Below are 17,780 nucleotides of genomic sequence, written 5' to 3'. Positions count from 1 at the left end.
TCTCCCCTCCTGCCTCCAAGCTGAAGTAGTCTAAAGTAGTTTAAAAGGTCCTAGTGAGAGCAATAGCATCTACTGGGTGAAAAACTGCACGAAGCTGCAGAAGTCTTGGAGTGGGGTGGTAGGAGATGGGGAAGTGATCAAACATGAGATTGTACTGGGAGTGAGATGGGCTGGAATGGAGGAGAGTCATTCAGGGGTACTGGAGGCTGAGATAAGACACCTGACTTGTTTATCGATGCTAAGCGCTGGACCCTGTGGTGCAGCATCAGTTTTCTGTGCTTTAGGAGTAAGACTGATTACATCCTATAAAGACAGAAAATTAGGTATTTCCCAATGTAAAATGTTCTATTAAAAGTGTATTATCTCTAACAAGTGTTGGAGTTCTGTTTAGTTTCCTATTGAAAAAAAAATAAATTGGTTTGTGAAACTTAAAAAAAACTGATTCAGAAAAGCTTCTATGAAGCACTTGTCAGGGGATTGCCTCATGTTCTCATTTTCCCTTTTTAGCCAAATTCTCATGAGGCAGGCAGAAGCATCTGTGATGCTTTCTCTCTCTTTCTCTTAAAGTGTGCATCAGAATAAAGACATTTTGCTTACAGAAGACAAGAGCAGGGTGTGTTTCCCAACATAAATATTGCAGTTTGCAATTGAATGTTTTTTTGTACTGAAGTGTATACCACAGCTGTCTAAATCTTCCCTGGAAAACAAGACAGAGTATTTTAAAGGTATTTTATGGTTCCCATATACTCCCTCCCCTTCAAAGAATTCAACCCTCTATTCTCCAGTTGCAATGCTGATTTTTCCAAGACCAAAAGGAAGGCACCTGGAAACAGAAAAAATAACCCTTGAGAAGTGTTCCATGTCCAAAAGACACCTTTGTTCTTATTGTTCAGATTTCTTGTTACCTTGGAAATGGAAAGTGTTTCTAATTTACCAGAACTAAATTAAACCAATTTCTCTATCAGCCGCTGGAATGCTGAAATACTGGCTGCATGTAACGCCAGGGTGGTGAGTCACCACTAGACCAGCAAAATCAAAATGAAAAATGAACTTTGGGGCTAACTATGGTTAATTTCTGTTTCATTCAGTGCTCCCATTTAACACAATAAAAGAAAGCTGAGAGGGAAGGATTATTTCAGTAAATATTTGTAGGTTTGGCCTTTGCTCAACACAGAACAATCACTCACTACTTGATGCAAGTTGGAGGTCCTTCATTCTATCAAGCTGTTAATTCCATCCTTGACTAAGTAAATGTTGAGGCTGAAACAGAAAATAATAGCATATCTGTCACACATTTCCATGACATATTATATATGCACAGGACAAAACACCATCACACACAAAAAAGGCACATATAAAATACATTTTTAAAAAATTAGATTGTAAATATTAAATTGAAATTTTAATATTTTAAATATTAATTCCATATTCTCATATTTAAATCCTTGTATTACATAAACTAACATTATTTATTGCATGTCTCAGAAATATATTTTATATTAGTTGATCTGATTAAAATCAAAATAAATTTAAGCTACTAGTACGAAGAGCTGTAATTGCTTTCCTGTGCAATTCATACACCTGTGGAAGTGCAACAGAAGACATTTCCTCTTCCATCAACCCTGTCAAAAGCTTTGGCTTGGCTTTTCTGCAGGAGCATGGAGTACAGCTATCTCCACTGCTCCTTTGGACACCCATGTCAAACAACCAGTACAACCCCTTCATAACATACAGGACCAAACCTCTCTCTGTACTGGGAAGCCTGGAAACCTGCACAACAGTCTGCAGGTTCACAACTCATTTGACAGTGTCAGGTGGAGGATGCCTTCCCATTCAAAACTACTTCTCCAGCCCATTTCCAGTTAAAAAAATGGGTGGGTTTGTGGACAAAAATATATCTGAGTTTTAATGTAACTTCTGATAGGACTGAAAAGTGTTGGGTTAAGTCCAGACAAAAAAAAAAAAAAAAAAAAAAAAAAAAAAAAAAAACTCGTAATTTATGAAACATTGATTAGCAGCAGGAATTGCCAGAGTGAACAGTTGGTTTTCAGAAAGGGTCTGAATCATGTTTTAGTAGAAGAATACAATGGGCTGTTACATGGATGCATTTAGAGGAGAATGAGAGTTTAACCAGCTGGTAGTAGAGCAGCGTGTGGTACAACACCCCAGTGCCAATCCCAAAGCCAGAGTAACCTGTCTCATAAACCCACACTGGTTTTGTTTTCAAGTATTTGAAAATCTGACAGGATGGCACAGTACAATGGAAAGCTCAAGCTGATTTCCTAGGTGTCGGGGAAAGGTGCGCAAGAAAACTCATCCACCTTGTAAAAAGTTTTTAGGGCCACCATAACTCTAGGAAAGGTGCTTGTCCCGTGGTTGCATTTGTTTTTCATGTGATATGCAAAACATAATTCTCCAAGCAGCTCCCTCAGGGAAGCTGCAGTAGGTACAACCACACAGTGAGCTTAGGCTCTTGTGGACTGGAAGACCTAGAGATGAATGGTGTTCATCCATAAGCGTAGCTCCCTGACCTTCAGAGCATTTGTCCAAACATCTGCAGTAATCAAATTAAGAACAGCAACAGTGTGCAGTAAAATAATATATTTATTTTCTGTATCTTATCTTCCTATCCAACATTCTGCTTTCCTAAATACTTTTTCAGATGTAATTAAGATATCCTAGCTCAGGTAAGCGCGGCTTTGAATCTCAAGGGTAGTCATGGTAAGGTGATGTAAACATATGCATTATAATGCAAGTTATTTGAGATGTTTTTGAATTCCATTTAATTATTTTACAATATTACCCCAAACAGGCTTTTTGTTTTGTTTGTTTCTGCTGGTGTCTAATATCCACACTGAAATTCACCATTATGCACTGTTTAGTATTCATATATGTTTGGTCTCAAATGGAATTTCAATAAAAGCAGTTATGTTATAATGTTTCAAAAAGCTTCCTAACTATGTCTCAAAAAAGGTAACTTGATAATTCAGAATCTCTTGCATTTTATCCAGCATAGACTTGTGCCATGTGCTACCTAAAGCTTCAGGAGAAATTGGTTGTGATTCAAGCAATTTTTATTAGTTATACTAAAAGCTTTAATTTTCCCTTCTTTTCTTGGCAGTAACTCTCAATGCATCATTTTATAGCCACAAACCTGAGAAGATTCTTGCTGAATGTTCAGTTCAGAACTTGGAAAAGCTAACAAGTCACTCAGTAGACTTAGTGAGTGGGCCTAATTTCTGAGGAAATTTAGCAGCAGACAATCTTCATGCCATCTATATCACTTGTAATGTCTGAGCACCTTCCACTGAGTACATTAAGCAAAATGACTAGCATATCTCATATGCCGTTCATGGTGCAGATAGACTGTGAATTAAGGAAGAGTTAATAAAAGGAAAATTAAAGCAATTGGAAACTTTCTCTGTCTTCATGCAGTCCTAAACTGTTCCTCCTCCTCCTGCTATATGATTTTGGTCTGTGGATTTGGAGGTTTATGGAGTTTTTTGTTGTTGTTGTTGTTTGGTTTTTTTTGTTTGTTTGTTTTTTGTTTTTCTGGATATAAATGCCTAAGACAATGTCACACTTAAATTAAAGACATAATTCCTCTAATGCTTTAGAATTAAATTGCCAATTTCTTGCAAATGCCATTTACCTGACAGGTTTCTTTGTCCCTGAAAAGTACTACCACCTCTGTGGCTGCTAAGGCTGCTAAGAACTGGTTTCAGAAGGACTTTGTGTGCAAAAGAGAAGGGAATGCCACCTTGCTTAGTGAGGATTCATTTTTTTTTAACCCCTGTGAATGTCCCAGTGGCTGTGTGTGACAGGAATGCAATACTGTTCGCGTGCTCTGCATCCTTCAGAACACTCCAGCTCATGCTCCAGCTGCACCTGCGAGTTGAGAAGCCACCAGGACACTAGTGTTTTTAAGATACTGGGACCAAGGTTGGTCTGGATTGCAAGGCTGATTACAGAGGTAGTTTGCAGTATTCTGAAAAGTTGTTTAATACACATTTTTTTCCAGAAGAACAAGCTGATGATTTGCTTTGAAGTTTTTAAGACCACACGACTTCAGTCCAGGTGCTAACTGACTTGAGGAATGACAGCCAAGCTCCTCCTGGGGCATCTGATGGCTTGAGTCTTGAGGCCCCTTGTGCCTGCTAACCCCATTGCCTTCTTCTAGTCACTTGGAAACAGAGCTATTGTACTCCTCAAATTGTAACATGAGATATTTATTTTTACTGTGTGTTTAGACATCTCCTGCTGTTTACAAATACTCTCTTCCAGAGCCAGCAAGGGCAGTTGAAGGTATTGCTGCCTCCAGTTTATTATCTTAGCCCTTTGCCAAAGACTACTGACCCCATTGATCTAAAGATAGAGTAACTCATACTGTCCTCATTAAGAAAAGTCATTTAATTAATTACTGTGCATATATGTGCTCAGCTGATCTGATCCAGATGAAAGCAGGGGAGATAAGGGGTTTATCTGAAATTGGTGTACAAGAAGAAATGGTGCCTGTGCCTGGTGGAAGAGGCACGCTGGGGCATGCCATCAGCCAGCATCGACACTTGCATGGTGGTGCAGTCCAAGGGTAATAGCAAAGACAGACACAGCAGGGAAAACAGTACCAGAGTGATGGGCAGTGCCAGCAGTGGGTCGAGGGAACACCTGTTTTTTCAGCAGTTTAGATGCTGATCCATCAGTATAGTGGATTTATTTTTATTTTAGTTCTTGTCTCAAATATTTCTGGCTCACCCATGTTTCCAAAGAGCATTTCCACTAGAGAATGATGAATGTCCCAGCCAAGCAACACAAAAATATCTTTCTTTCTCTTCAGTCTTGCATTGTTAGAGCTTTGAAGCAGTGCAACCAATTACAAAAACAGGTGATTAAACACAACGTATTAAAATGTCCATATTCACGGTTTGCCATCCATTCTATTTTGCAGCTTGTTTACTTGTTCAAAGTGTTTGTGTTCCTCTTGGTAAAGTTTTGCTCTGTTCAGTGCTGTCAGACTGGAGTAACTTTGATGACAGCAGCATTCCCTTAAAGGCGCTGTAGCTAACACTGATTCAGCTAAAGCACTTTTGCTGTGTTACAAAGCACTCTGCAAAGAGCTTCTACAGTGTGCTGTGTGCTCTCCTGCACATGGCAAACTGTGGCCTCATTTCAATTTCCAATGATCGCTTACCAGTCTCCAAGTGTAATTTGTTATAGTTGGAATTTTTAATCCGTTGCTGGAAAAGTTGCCTAACCAAAGAAAGCGTGTAGTTTGGAATGATCTTAATGCCAAAATATAACAGCCACTTCAGAAAGTGATCTCCTTGCTCCATGCCTGGAGACATTTGGAAAGGACACTTTTAGGAAAAGAGGAAATATTGAGGTAAAGAAAGTATGGGAGGAGAATGAAAAAAAAAATAAAAATACAGTAAGAAAAAGACAAATACACCTACCTGAGTGCTTCTCTCCTCTTTTGTTATGCCTAGGTTAAACTTATCTAGGTCACAGTCACCTCTTATCAGAGAGGTCTAGACCTCCTCTGTTCCCTTCTGCAACGTGTTTGTCATTAGATGAGGAGACTCCACAAACACAGGGCTGGACTGTGGATACACCATGTTCTTGCAAGGTGGTGATGGGATTATCTGGCATGAGAGTAGACACACAAATACCGCTACATAGCACTGGCAGATCTGGCAGCTCCTGATGCAGTGGTAGGACTGGTAGTGTTCTTTACAGCCATGTTCAGTAATGCTCTTTGCTCAGTCATACCCAGCTTTTGGCTTATCTAAATAGATCGCTGTCTTGAAGCAGTTATGCAGCTGCTTTGTACTGTTCCCCTACCCAAGCTGCAGGAAACAATGACTTCCTCTGAGACCAGGCTGAAGCAGGAAACCATGAATTTCTCCTTCCCTCCTCTCCTGCCCCTCTACTTACCAGTTTAGCTCAGAGGTATTGTATATATAAGGTAAGAAAGTCAATTTTTAGTGCAAGCCCGGGAGGATAGGCTGCCAGTCCCAGAGATGAAGACTGTGACCAATGCAGTTGCAGTAACAGAGTTAGGGACATTGACATCTTGCTGGAGAGCTGTTGGAAAATTGGTGGAGCAATGGCCAGGTGGGTCCTGCATCAACCATACAGGACTTGCACCACCTCGGGAGCCAATTTAACTTAACTGGCAGAAACTTTAGGTTTTGATGGTAGGACTCAAAACTGTAGATCATGCTGCATATTCAGTCTCACACTGAGCATGAGAGTGATTTATTTTACAGTTATCCAGGATTTGGAGATCAACAGTTAATTTCCTGTTGAGGTCCCTCTGGCATATCAGGTTGGCAGAATCAGGTTGGTGCTTAGGGCAGTTCCCCTTCTGCCCAGTTCAGTGCTGAAGCAGGATGGCAATACAAAGGCTGGTTCTGTCACTCTCCTTCAGTCTCTTTTCATCTTGCAGCTGCTTATTCCTGCCCCGAGTGCTCACACAGGTACAGGGTGAGCTGGTTCCCATTGCTGACCTGTTAGAAAACAACACACCTCCAAAGGTAATTTTAGATCAGTGAGCTGAACTGGCTGACTTTAGCATCAAGCAATGCCTGGAGTGTGAACAAGGAAGGATACTGAAAGGTTCAGCTGACGGTGGTGTTTGGAAATCAGAAGTACTCCTTTTCCTTATACAATACTGCATCCTCAGCGTGTTTGAAAATTCAGCCTTCAGTGTTTAGTTAAATGCAAATTTATTGTTTGGTGTTGGTTTATTTGATGCATTGGAAGTCAGCATACTTTTATTATGAAACAACCGTGTCATGGCTTATTGTATTTATTGGTAATGTAGTCAGAAATTCTAAGTTTCCAAAGTTTGGAGTTGAGTTTTGAGGTATACAATTGGAGTGATTCAAAGCTTAACATTATAATGGACAAATAAATAGCATTTACATTTCCTTTTTCCTTCCACACTTCCTTTCTTGTCTTTTTTTCTTCTTTCTTCCTTTTGCTTTTTTTTCTTTATATGACTGCATATTTTTTTCTCACTTGTTACATGAGTGCACCACTCTTTCAAATTCCCTTCTAGTAGCCCTGAAGATGACGGCTCCTCACTCTAGACAGCCTGCAAATTTCTGTTACACACAGTCTTTGTGCACATCAGTCTTGTTCTAGAAGGATGACTTCAGGTGAAGTTGTCATTTTCTTATGATCAGTAAGATCTTTGCCTGTATGTCTTCAAGCTCCTTTCTAGGTTAGCTCAGTTGCTGACCCCAGCATAGTGACAAGCTCTAAGATACCTGTTCACTGGAATCCGGACTGAAACAACTGCACTCTGTCTAGCAGCAGCTAGATCAGGAAGATCAAAACCACATGGTAGGGGAAAACACGTTCCATGATTATTAATCCTCACTCAATGGGGACAGAAGCTTAGGACTTCAAACTTCCTTCAGTTTACACTGACCCTCATCTAATGTCAGTGGAAAGTTTACATGGAAACCAAAGTAGAAGACATCCTCTCTGCAGCATTTGTTTTTCATTTCATTTGTACTCATAACATATTCTCTTCATCCTTGACATATAATAAAGCATCTCTGAACTCATTACTGCACAATTGCTTGATTTCAGTAAAATGAAATATTACAGCTTTTCTTATCATTTAGTAATTACCTTTCCTCATCTACAAACATAAACCCTGTGTCAAAGATCTTGTTCACATCTATTTTACACTAATTATAAAATTTTAAATGATGCTTAGATTATCCAGTTTTGAGAACAAACTTTTACCATCATCCTTTGTCAACATATTTCACCCCATGCTGTTGTTCTTATGGGACTTTATTGCAGATCCAGATAAAATTTGCTATATTTTTAACAGCAAGTAAACTGGGTTTCATCTTCTCGATTCAGAAGTTATGATGCAATGAAACATAGCTGAACAAGTGGTCCTGAGTAAATGAGGTACTTTAAATTTTCCACTCCTACAGATTTTGACTCATGTTCTGATTTTGGTTTTAGTGATATGCATTTGGAGATACCATCGAAGTTCCCACAGACACTTGCTTCTCTTGGAAAACTTACATGATTCTGCATAACTGTGTGTCTGCTCAGTTTGTATGCAAAGAAAGGACTCTGACTGGAATATCAGGAATCTTGTAGGTCAGCATTAAAGGGCAATTGTCAGAGTTACCAGAAGCAGTATATATTGCCTACTTATACTACGTGTAGCTTTTTAGTAATGCACCATAATAAGGTCTGACACCTTCACAGTTCTTAAATAACGTTGAGCACCTATATCACAGCAGAGTTTCCGATAGTCAGATCCCAGCACAAATGTTAAAACAAAGAACCTTTTGAAGAAAAGAACCAAAGAGATTGAGTGGTGATGAGATTACATGAAGAAGTGAGTTTAGAGCAAACGTAGTTTGTAGTCCTCTGTCCATAAATGTAAATATTTTAAATAAAGTTTGTATAAAGCTTACTTTATTTAAAAACTAATTTTGCTTAATGCATGACTTAAATACATTTTTTTTTGTTTAAAAACATATAATTCTAAAATGTTTCCTCCAACAAACTAATAACATACCAACAGCTTTAATATCACACCAACAGCTAAAATACAGCTAAGCTCCTGTCTAGTTTAGTTAGTATGAGGTAACATTGCTAATACACTTACTAAGGTTGAATTCAACCACTTTGGCGGTGTGAGTTTCCTACTGCAGGCTTATATGAGAACTGCAAAGAAAGGTATTCAAATATAATAAAAATAATTATTCAAATTAAAGTGTAAAAATATTGGGATTTTGTTTTGTTTTCATTTGATAGGAAACAAAATCTAGGAATGGACAGAAAACACAGGGAGGAGTTATTTTCTCCTAATTGCTATGAACTGGACTTTTTTAGTCAAGCCAATCAATCTGAATCACTGATGTTGAAAAATTGGCTTTAGAGAGAGCAAAGAGAGGAGGGGAAATCTACAATATGGCAATTACAAGAATTCTAGAAGAAAAAAAAAAAAAAAAAAAAAAAGGAAAGAAGGAAAGAATGGTTTCCCAAACTCATTGTTCAAGAATATGAACCTAAGTTAGTAGGTGCAAAGATAAACATTTCAAAGGAGGAAACAGACGGGGATTCTGCCTGCTGTGGAGCTGGTAATTTAGATGTTGGAGCTGAAGAAAGCTTAAAAGAAACAGAGGGTCATTGTGCCTGGAATGCAAGGGAATTAGCAACAAGAAACGCAGCAGACCGGCTGGGAAGAAGTCTCTGAAACTCCTCCGGTACTGCTCAGTAGAGCGCTGGTGAAACTCAAAACTATGCGTCAAAACCTACAAATAGGCTTTGAAAATGCTGAGCAGTAACAGCTAATTGCCAAAAAAAAAAAAAAAAAAAAAAAAAAAAAAGAAGAAAGGTTCACTGCAAAACTGCCCAGTTAAAGCAGGGTCAAAGGACAAGCTTTGAAAAAGATCTCAAGCTTCAAGGCTGAAAACAAGACTTACGTGAAAAATCAGGAAACTTAAGAAGATTTAATGAAAAGTTGCTCCAGGCAAAAGGAGAAACTATTCATTTAAATCCAAAGAGCAAAAGATTTACAACAAGACTCTAGGTAAAGTTAAAGCAGCAACATGAGCTTGGAAATAAGACTCGCGCAGAAAAGGCGAAAACCCAGGAAAATAAGGAGCGAGGTGGAAATCGTTACAAGCAAACTAAATGTCGCAAAGGTCCTGCATGCTTGGAATACTACAGCCTTAGAACTGCTCGGAAAACATCTGCTGGCCCCGCCGCGGGGCGATGCACTCGGTGCCTTCGGGGTAAATATTTTCGGAAGCGAGCGGCTGGAAGGGACCCTCAGGGGCAGCAGCCACCGGGCCGCGCCGCTCACGGCCCTGCCGAGGTGGCGGCCCCGCGGTGCTGCGGCCGGCAGGGGGCGCTGGGGGCGCGGAGCAGGGCCGGGCCGGGCCGGGCCAGGCCGAGCGGAGCGGAGCAGCAGCGCCCCGCGGCCCCAGCTCCGAGGTTTTTTTTTTTTCGTGCCACAAAGGCTCGTCCATGACGGGGGGAAAGTTTAGTTGTGGCTGCCCTCATGTCCAGCAGTTTGTGCATCCCCTTTGTGCATGCGGGTGTCAAATGGAGACGCGAGGTTTTTGCAGCTTCCCTCCCCGGGCCCTTACTCTCCCAGGGCTGACAGCACCAGCAGGACAGCCGGGGAAGCAGCGAGCCTGGGGGCTTACTGTCTGTAACCACCCCAAGTTTAATCGTCGGGGAGTGCTTGAACCGCCTGTGCTTCCCCGGGCCTTGTGCTCTGTGATGAGTGCTTTAAAACCCGCCAGGGCACCCCGAGCCCCAGCAATTCATATTTACATGGGAGGGGGGGCAACGAGGGGTGGGATACATTTAAAAATTACTCACTTCAAAGGTATTGGCTAGTCTTTGCCTGTCTGTCAGGTCTGAGTGAGTGAATTTTCATGGAGGAATTTCATGGAAATTAAATCTCTACTGGAGCAATCCATTCAACTCCTAAAGCTTCATCCCAGTTTTGTATCCTGGCTGAATACCCTGCTGAATAGCTTAGTGGGGATGCAAAAAGCCACCTTAAACTAGGGATTTTTTTTTCTGCTAAATTGACTTCAAAGTAGTAATTAAACAATAGCTAGCTTAAAGAAAATCAAGTTATAAGAAGTTATAGGACCAAACCACGTTATACACTGAGGGTATGTTTTAGGAGAGGGGGGCGGGGGATGTGATGTTCAGACTTGCAAAGCAACTGGGAAGAGTCAAACTGAGAGAACCAAAAATGGGTACAAGAAAGTAAAATGAATCGCATAAATTCAAACATTTGTTTCCAGCTGTACTACAGTCAAGTCCTGAGTAAATGCCTGCACAAGGAGACTGCAGAATGGTTTGGGATACTTCAAGCAAAAGCATCCAGTTCAGATGCCAAAGCAGCTTTCTGTGGCCTTTGTCCTGTCCTGTGTTTGAGGCTCGTCTTCATGCTGCTCTCTGCATGGAGCTGAGCGCCGCGCTGCTCAGTATTCATCACTTCTTTTGTAAAGCAAAACTGTATTTGTGGCTAAGAGCATCCTTGCAGCCAGTCTTCTCCCTTTTCCTCTGCCTCCCAAAAACGCAGTCACAACTGCAGTCATGCCTGTGTATTGTACTGATGATTTAGAAGCAGATTTGACTTGAAGCTAAAACAAATGGAAACTAACCTTCTGTCTGACTTCTTTGGTAAATACCGCTGAATTCTCTCTTCCCTCTGCGCTGAAACTATTTAACTTGCCTCCTTTGCTTGGCCATTTACTCATTTCAGTCCTTGGGGTCCTTGTTACCACATGCAGAATTTTTCCTGTGCTTTATGTTCTTCCATCAAGCCTGTTCTGGAAGGAGAAACCTGCAGTATTGTAACCTAATTTCATTTTAAACCTCTTTGGAGTGATTGATTTGAGGGCTTTCCTTGGTTGCTTAAATGCTTTTGTGGCTTTATTTCCAGCCACGTAGAGGTTGTCACCGAAATAGCTAAGAGAAAAAAGGTGAGATAAACACATATTTGGCACTATCCAGCTGCTAGATTTTTAGTGAAAGCTTACTATTTTAAAGTTAAATGTCCAATATCGCACTTAATCTAATAAACATGGGTTTTTCATACTTTCAGGGAATTTTCGATAATCTGTGGTCAGGTTCAGTCCCTGTAAGGACGGCAGTGTGCACTAGCAGAGAATCTGATCCATGGCTTATTAAAATAATGTCCATCTTTGAGTTGTGTCAAATGACACCATGTTAAATGGCACTTGAGATAATGACTTTATAGTCTTACGAACACTTACTGCAGTCCTTAGGCTAAACTATCAAATAATCCCAGTGTCCCAGATGTCATACTGTTACTGCGATAGTTACTGCTAGAAGAAAGCTCATAAAATATAATATGTGATTGTTACATTGCTTTTCAACTATATGTCACCGTTTATTTGCACTGACAATTGCTTTTCATTTTTTAAACCTGAATTTAATAGGCTGCTGAGAATTACAGCATAGCATCCCTATGAAATGATAAACTAAAAACTGGCCAAAACTGTTTGATGCCAACTGTAAAATCCTGGTGAGATTTAGCCCCCCCACAGACACTCATTGTTACAGGCCTTTGCTATACCTCTGTCAGAAGGCTGGTTCCTGCCACGCAGTAGTTCATGTGATAATTAAGTTTTATCCTAAGATGATACAAGAATATGAAGGCAATGCATTAGCATTTGACAACTCTTCCTAAGTACTGAAATGGGAAAGCACTTTGGACAATACTTAGGTGCTTCCATGCTGTTGGCCATGTGTTTAATGGCAACACATAATGACTATTCAGTAGTGCTAGTGCAATTCATAGAAAGTCCACAATTTCAATCAGAAAAACATAGATGCTACAATAAAACACAATAGCAGAGCATGTGTTTTGTTTACGGATTTTCTGTCTAGCTGTTACACATCATTCAAACAGACAATGTTGCTGGAGTGTAAAGTAACTGAGAGCTATGCAGGGTGATTTATATCAGCTGAGCTCGAAGCCAGCAACATCTGTGACAAGATCTGGCAACAAGTCAGTCACATCTCGTTGTGTGGGATACTATCATGTTGATCACTGATACTTTCTGAATAATCAGGCATCTCATCTTTCTCAAGGGAATACCTTCGGGATCTCAGAATGCTACTTTGTACGGCCAGGTGGGTTTCCAAGAAACAGACTGTCCTGGTTTGTCAACCAAAATTTTCTTAGTGCACTTCAAAAAATAGCCTGAAAAAGTGCCCTCCTGCACTTGTGTCACACCCAGCTAGGACTGGCTGCCGGTTCTCTCTGCCGTTCTCTCCTGGCAGCATGCTCATCTTTCCCTGGCTCTGGCAGTAGTGGCTGTTCTGAAATGAGTCAGATCAGGTTGCTGATCTGGTTGAAAACTAAAAACTACATCTCCCTCCCCTCTAGTTAATAAAGACACAGGTGATGGTGCAACTGCACTTCCTCTGGCAGTCAGAAGGACATAAATTCTTTGTAGGAAAGGACATTAACTATGCACATGCAAGAGACATCTCCCAGCCCTTATACACAATCTATCTACCTTTTTGGACCAAGCTTGACCAAAACTGTGGACTGTTCTCTGACTGCCATAACTCTGAATGTCATTCTAACACCCACATTTTACATAAATTTTGCAGTTTTACTTGCCTAGTGCCGGTATTCCCAGAAGACAATCTTGAAAGCTGTTGCTGGTACTCACAAGCCAGTGCTTCTAGCTACCAGATGAACAGCAGCTCCTAATGTGGAGACAAAATTATCAATACTTAAAATTTGAGATAGGTAAAATAGATAACAAGCGTAGGCTAACCAAAAGAACCTTCCTTTCAACCAAAAGCTAACAGTCTGCAATTGCCTCTAACTCCCCACCTCTGAGCCAAGGTAACACTGGGTGTCCCACTTCTATAGACTGCACTGGGAGCCATCTCTCCATGTAGTCACACTATCTACTGTTTGATTCCTTCTTGGAATTGTGGCAGTTAGCAAGTTCCTTAAGGAGTCCATTCCTAGGATTCCTAGCAGGGATGGATACCTGATTTTGTTAACATTGTCATTGTTTTTTCTCAACTCTTTTTTTTTTTTTTTTTTTTCTTCCTGGCTGGCTCTCTGCAATCACTTGGCAGCCAACAGGGGAGCAGAGGGGTGGCTGCTCTCTGAATGTTCTTTCACTAGGATCACAGATGATGATGCTTCTGCCTGACCTGTCCTGAACGGTACCTGCATTACTACACACTTGGAGACACCAGATCTCTGACACTAAGAGGTGAACTGTATTTGTTTGTCCAAAAAGTTTTGGAAGGTGTGGGCTGTTATCTTTATTGTCCAGCTGTAAAGAACATATTCTGGACAGTTCTAGCACTTCGAAAAACACTAGAGCATATTAAATCCATAGCTGCAAAATCCCCCTGTAGATGGAAAACTGAAGTCTACAATCTAAGATTTATTTATTTTTAGGAAGCGATGATGGTTTTAACAATATATTGAATACAAAAAAGGAGAAGATATTTTCCGTCAGCCACAGATGGCTTGAAACAATAGCTCTGACAATAGCTCCAAGATTCATCCAGTGAACTTTACCGGTTTAATTCATAAACTTAAAGATGGTTATTTAAATGAGAGTATCATTAGCTATTTCAATGTTAGTGTGTTTTTCACATTAAAAAAAATCTAGTTAAAATACTAGAACATAAGTGCTTCTAATGTCTTTCACTGATCATTAAATTTATCTTACCTCTAGCCTCAACAGCTTGTATGTTCCAGTTAATGATTGTAATCACAAATATCTTTTGTGTATTTAAAACACGAGTGCAGTCTGAATTAACTACACCATAAATCAAAACAAGTATGATTTGTATTAATCCTCTTCAGATGTATTTTGTTTGAAATTTTTCTATTACTTTTGGAAATAAAAACAGAGAAAATCCAGCGTTCTAGATATTAGAACCAAAGTCCACCTTGCTAATCCACATACAGGGTATTTAAGTTTAATGCAGTCCTCTCCTCTAAAAGAAGAATCTGAACAATGATTTATTGATTTACTATTTCACACTTCATAAATTATGTAAAACCTTTACTACTTGATGGCATTTTATCTTTTTAGTTGCAACATAACTGCTCATCTCCTTTCAAGAATCAGTTTGTGAATTCTATGAGAGCAGGAATAAGTTGGTTGTTTGTATAATCCCCAAGGCACCGTAACACAGGTAAGAAGTCTGGTAGTTAGTATGTAAAAATATTTTCTCTTAAATACTTGTATAATGTAGCAGCTACAGGCCCTGGAAAATATCAGGATGCCATTATAATAGGCACTGTACAAACATATGGAAAGAAATTGCTCCAGCTGTTAAGCCTTTGCCATCTGTATGGACAAGACAGAGACAAGCAGGGAGATGAAGGGACATTCTTCTTGAAGAGATGTTTGGCAGTGACTTGCAGCATGAGATTCCAAATACAGGTACAACACTATGTGAAACCTCAAGATACAAAACGTTTTTTTGATCCCCACAAAGACAGACCTGGACTTAGGTCAGTAGGAAGCCCCTGTTTATGTCTGAAGAGAGCACTTGCCACTATTTTGTCCCAGAATCACCGGAGAGCAGTACAAATGTGGCACAGAGAAAATACATATATGGAGGTGACTGAACACAAAAATGACATCCTTATGGATACACACCGTAGCGCACACCTCTTAGAGCTCTAATACCTCTTGGAGCTAACATGCTGCTGCACGGGAGTGCTGTGTAAAGCTGTGTGCTTTTAACTCAATTAATATAAATTGAGTAAGGAACCCCTATATTTTGTAATCCCGGAAGATGGAAGAGCTAGTTCAGGATTGTGGACACACTACCTTATACCTATCTTTACACTAAAAGAACGAGTGGGAAAATGATTAAGGCCTTAGTCACTATTGGCAACATTTGTTCTTTTGAAGGGAATTTATGGGGGCTTGTTTTGTTTCACTTTAAGTTTACAGCCTGGAACCTTTGTGGCTTCTTAGAGAATGAGAGAATATAAGATTAACAACCTTGTACAAAACAAACAAACAAAAAACACATAAATGCAGTGAAATATCTAAGATATATTGGCTAAGACATATTCCAGAGTTTAAAATTGAGCTGCTGTTTAATAGTAAAAGCACAGAGACCTGTCTGCCTGTGGTGTTTTGGGGTAGATCTCAAAGCCAGTTAGACACCAGTTCAGGTGTCTAACAAGACACCTGTGTCTTATCACAGGTCTTTGAAGTCCATATTTGGCTACCAGCTAGGGTGTATGGTCAACATTACTCATCATTTTTAAACTATATTTTAATAGCCTTTAATTGAATGACTTTTTTTTCCTTTTTTTTTTTTTTTTTTTTTTTCTTTTTTTCCTGGTAAGCTAGAAATGGTGGTATCTGCAGGATGGCTAAGCAGTTCGGTATTCTCTTCTACCAGGACATCTTCCATTCATTATCTTTATGCTTTATTTTGATTTCTCTCCTGAATCCTTGCAATCATTTTTTGTGGATCTGCTAAAGCAAAGCTGGCAGCGTTTATCTTGAAATCTTGTCCTGGAAACACAGTGCCTTTGTAATAAGGTTTAAACTACTGTCCAAGTACAAAGAATATGAGGGTTCTATGGACAAGTGGCTGGGGTTTTGGTTGAACTCTTGGAAGAGTTGAAGAGCATTGAAGGGATGATATGGGTCTTACCTTGTTTTATTTTCATTACACCTTGTACATAAAGCCAGATGCAGAAAGAGGTAAGATTTGACTTACTGCACTTGTTCGGACTATACTTAAATCACAGAGCAGAAATCCAACAGCTCAAGACATTTTTTTTTAGAGGATTCAACATGTTTCTAAAACAGCTTTTCTAAAATAGCTCCCTCCGGTATTTTCTTACAGAGCTCATACAATGTTTGGGTTTTGTTTTAATCAGGCGCTGCTCTGTGGGAAATAAATGAGGTTTTATTTCCTATCATTTTACCTAAAAAAAATTAGCTGCACACACTGAAGTCACTGTAAAATGTACTCTACTACAGCTGGGCTATAGAAAATCGAAAAAACTGATCATGTCTTTGATGAAAGATGAATGGTTTCTGTATGTCTGAGGTCTACAAAGCAACTGGATTAATGCTGTATCTGTGAACAAATGACAAACTCTGTTCTGTAATTTCAGTCTTTTTAGATTCTTGATTATGACATTTCTTGTTCTCTTGAAACGGAAGAAAGTAAATTGAGTTCCTGGTGATGAGCTTGCCAAACACAAGGCAGTAAGAAGTTCTATAAGCCCCTGTAGTGGTTAATGCCTGCTGGGCTCCTTGCCAACATGGTCAAAATATTTTAACATAAAGTTAGAATCTCCTTATGCTGTCATTTGGCCACTGCCAGCGATTGGCTGGCGACAACCTGGCATTAGTAATTAAAACCACAACTGCTACACGTGCAATACTGCTACACGTGACCATTATTCACGGAATCTCTGGCTGTAAAAAATCACAATGATAAAACATTAAGTCAGCTGGATACACGGTTTCTAAAACTCATTAATTCATTTGCCTTGCTGAGCCTCTCAGTGAAACTAAGTATGTCAGAATTCAGTATTCATGTGAGGTACAGCAACCCTAGAGTGCTTTTAAATGCTGTGCTATAAGAGAATAAAGCAACTGGCTATGTTAATTTTAAGTCCCTCCAGAAAGAAAATAGACCAGTGCTTGGAAAACCAGAAATAACATTTGATTAAACATCTTTATCTGAGAATGCCCACAAAATAGAGCCTTTTCTTCCCTCATGCACACCACACCTTTGGTTCTCAGCCTTTTACTGAAGCACGAAATCAGTAGGGTCCTCCACAGAAAGCTTTTCTACTTAGCTCTGTAGGTGCTGAAGCTATACAGCAACATGCTGCATTGCATACATTTCAACAGGAGCGAAATCAAAACATGATCACAGTTGTCTTTATTATTGGATGTATATTTAAGTTTCACCCTCTAAAACTCCTTCACTTAAAGAAAGACAAAAAATAATGCCAGAGGGAAACAAAAACAATTGGCCTGGGAAGGAAGTACTCACTGAAAAAATGTTTTTTTTTTTCACCAAAAAAAAAAAAAAAATAAAACATTTTTTTTTTCCCAATAGCTGATTTCCAATAAACATTCACTGAAAAGTAAAAAACAAAGAACACCAAAGAGAGAAGGCGGCTTTTCCTCAAGACCTGCCATGCCTCTGTTTTCTGGAACTCAATGAAGAGACAACTCCTCAAAGTGCAAAATAGTGAGAAC

The sequence above is a fragment of the Oxyura jamaicensis genome, chromosome 4, assembly GCF_011077185.1.
Source record: "Oxyura jamaicensis isolate SHBP4307 breed ruddy duck chromosome 4, BPBGC_Ojam_1.0, whole genome shotgun sequence".
Classification (NCBI taxonomy): Eukaryota; Metazoa; Chordata; class Aves; order Anseriformes; family Anatidae; genus Oxyura; species Oxyura jamaicensis.
Note: the sequence above shows the minus strand (reverse complement) of the source record.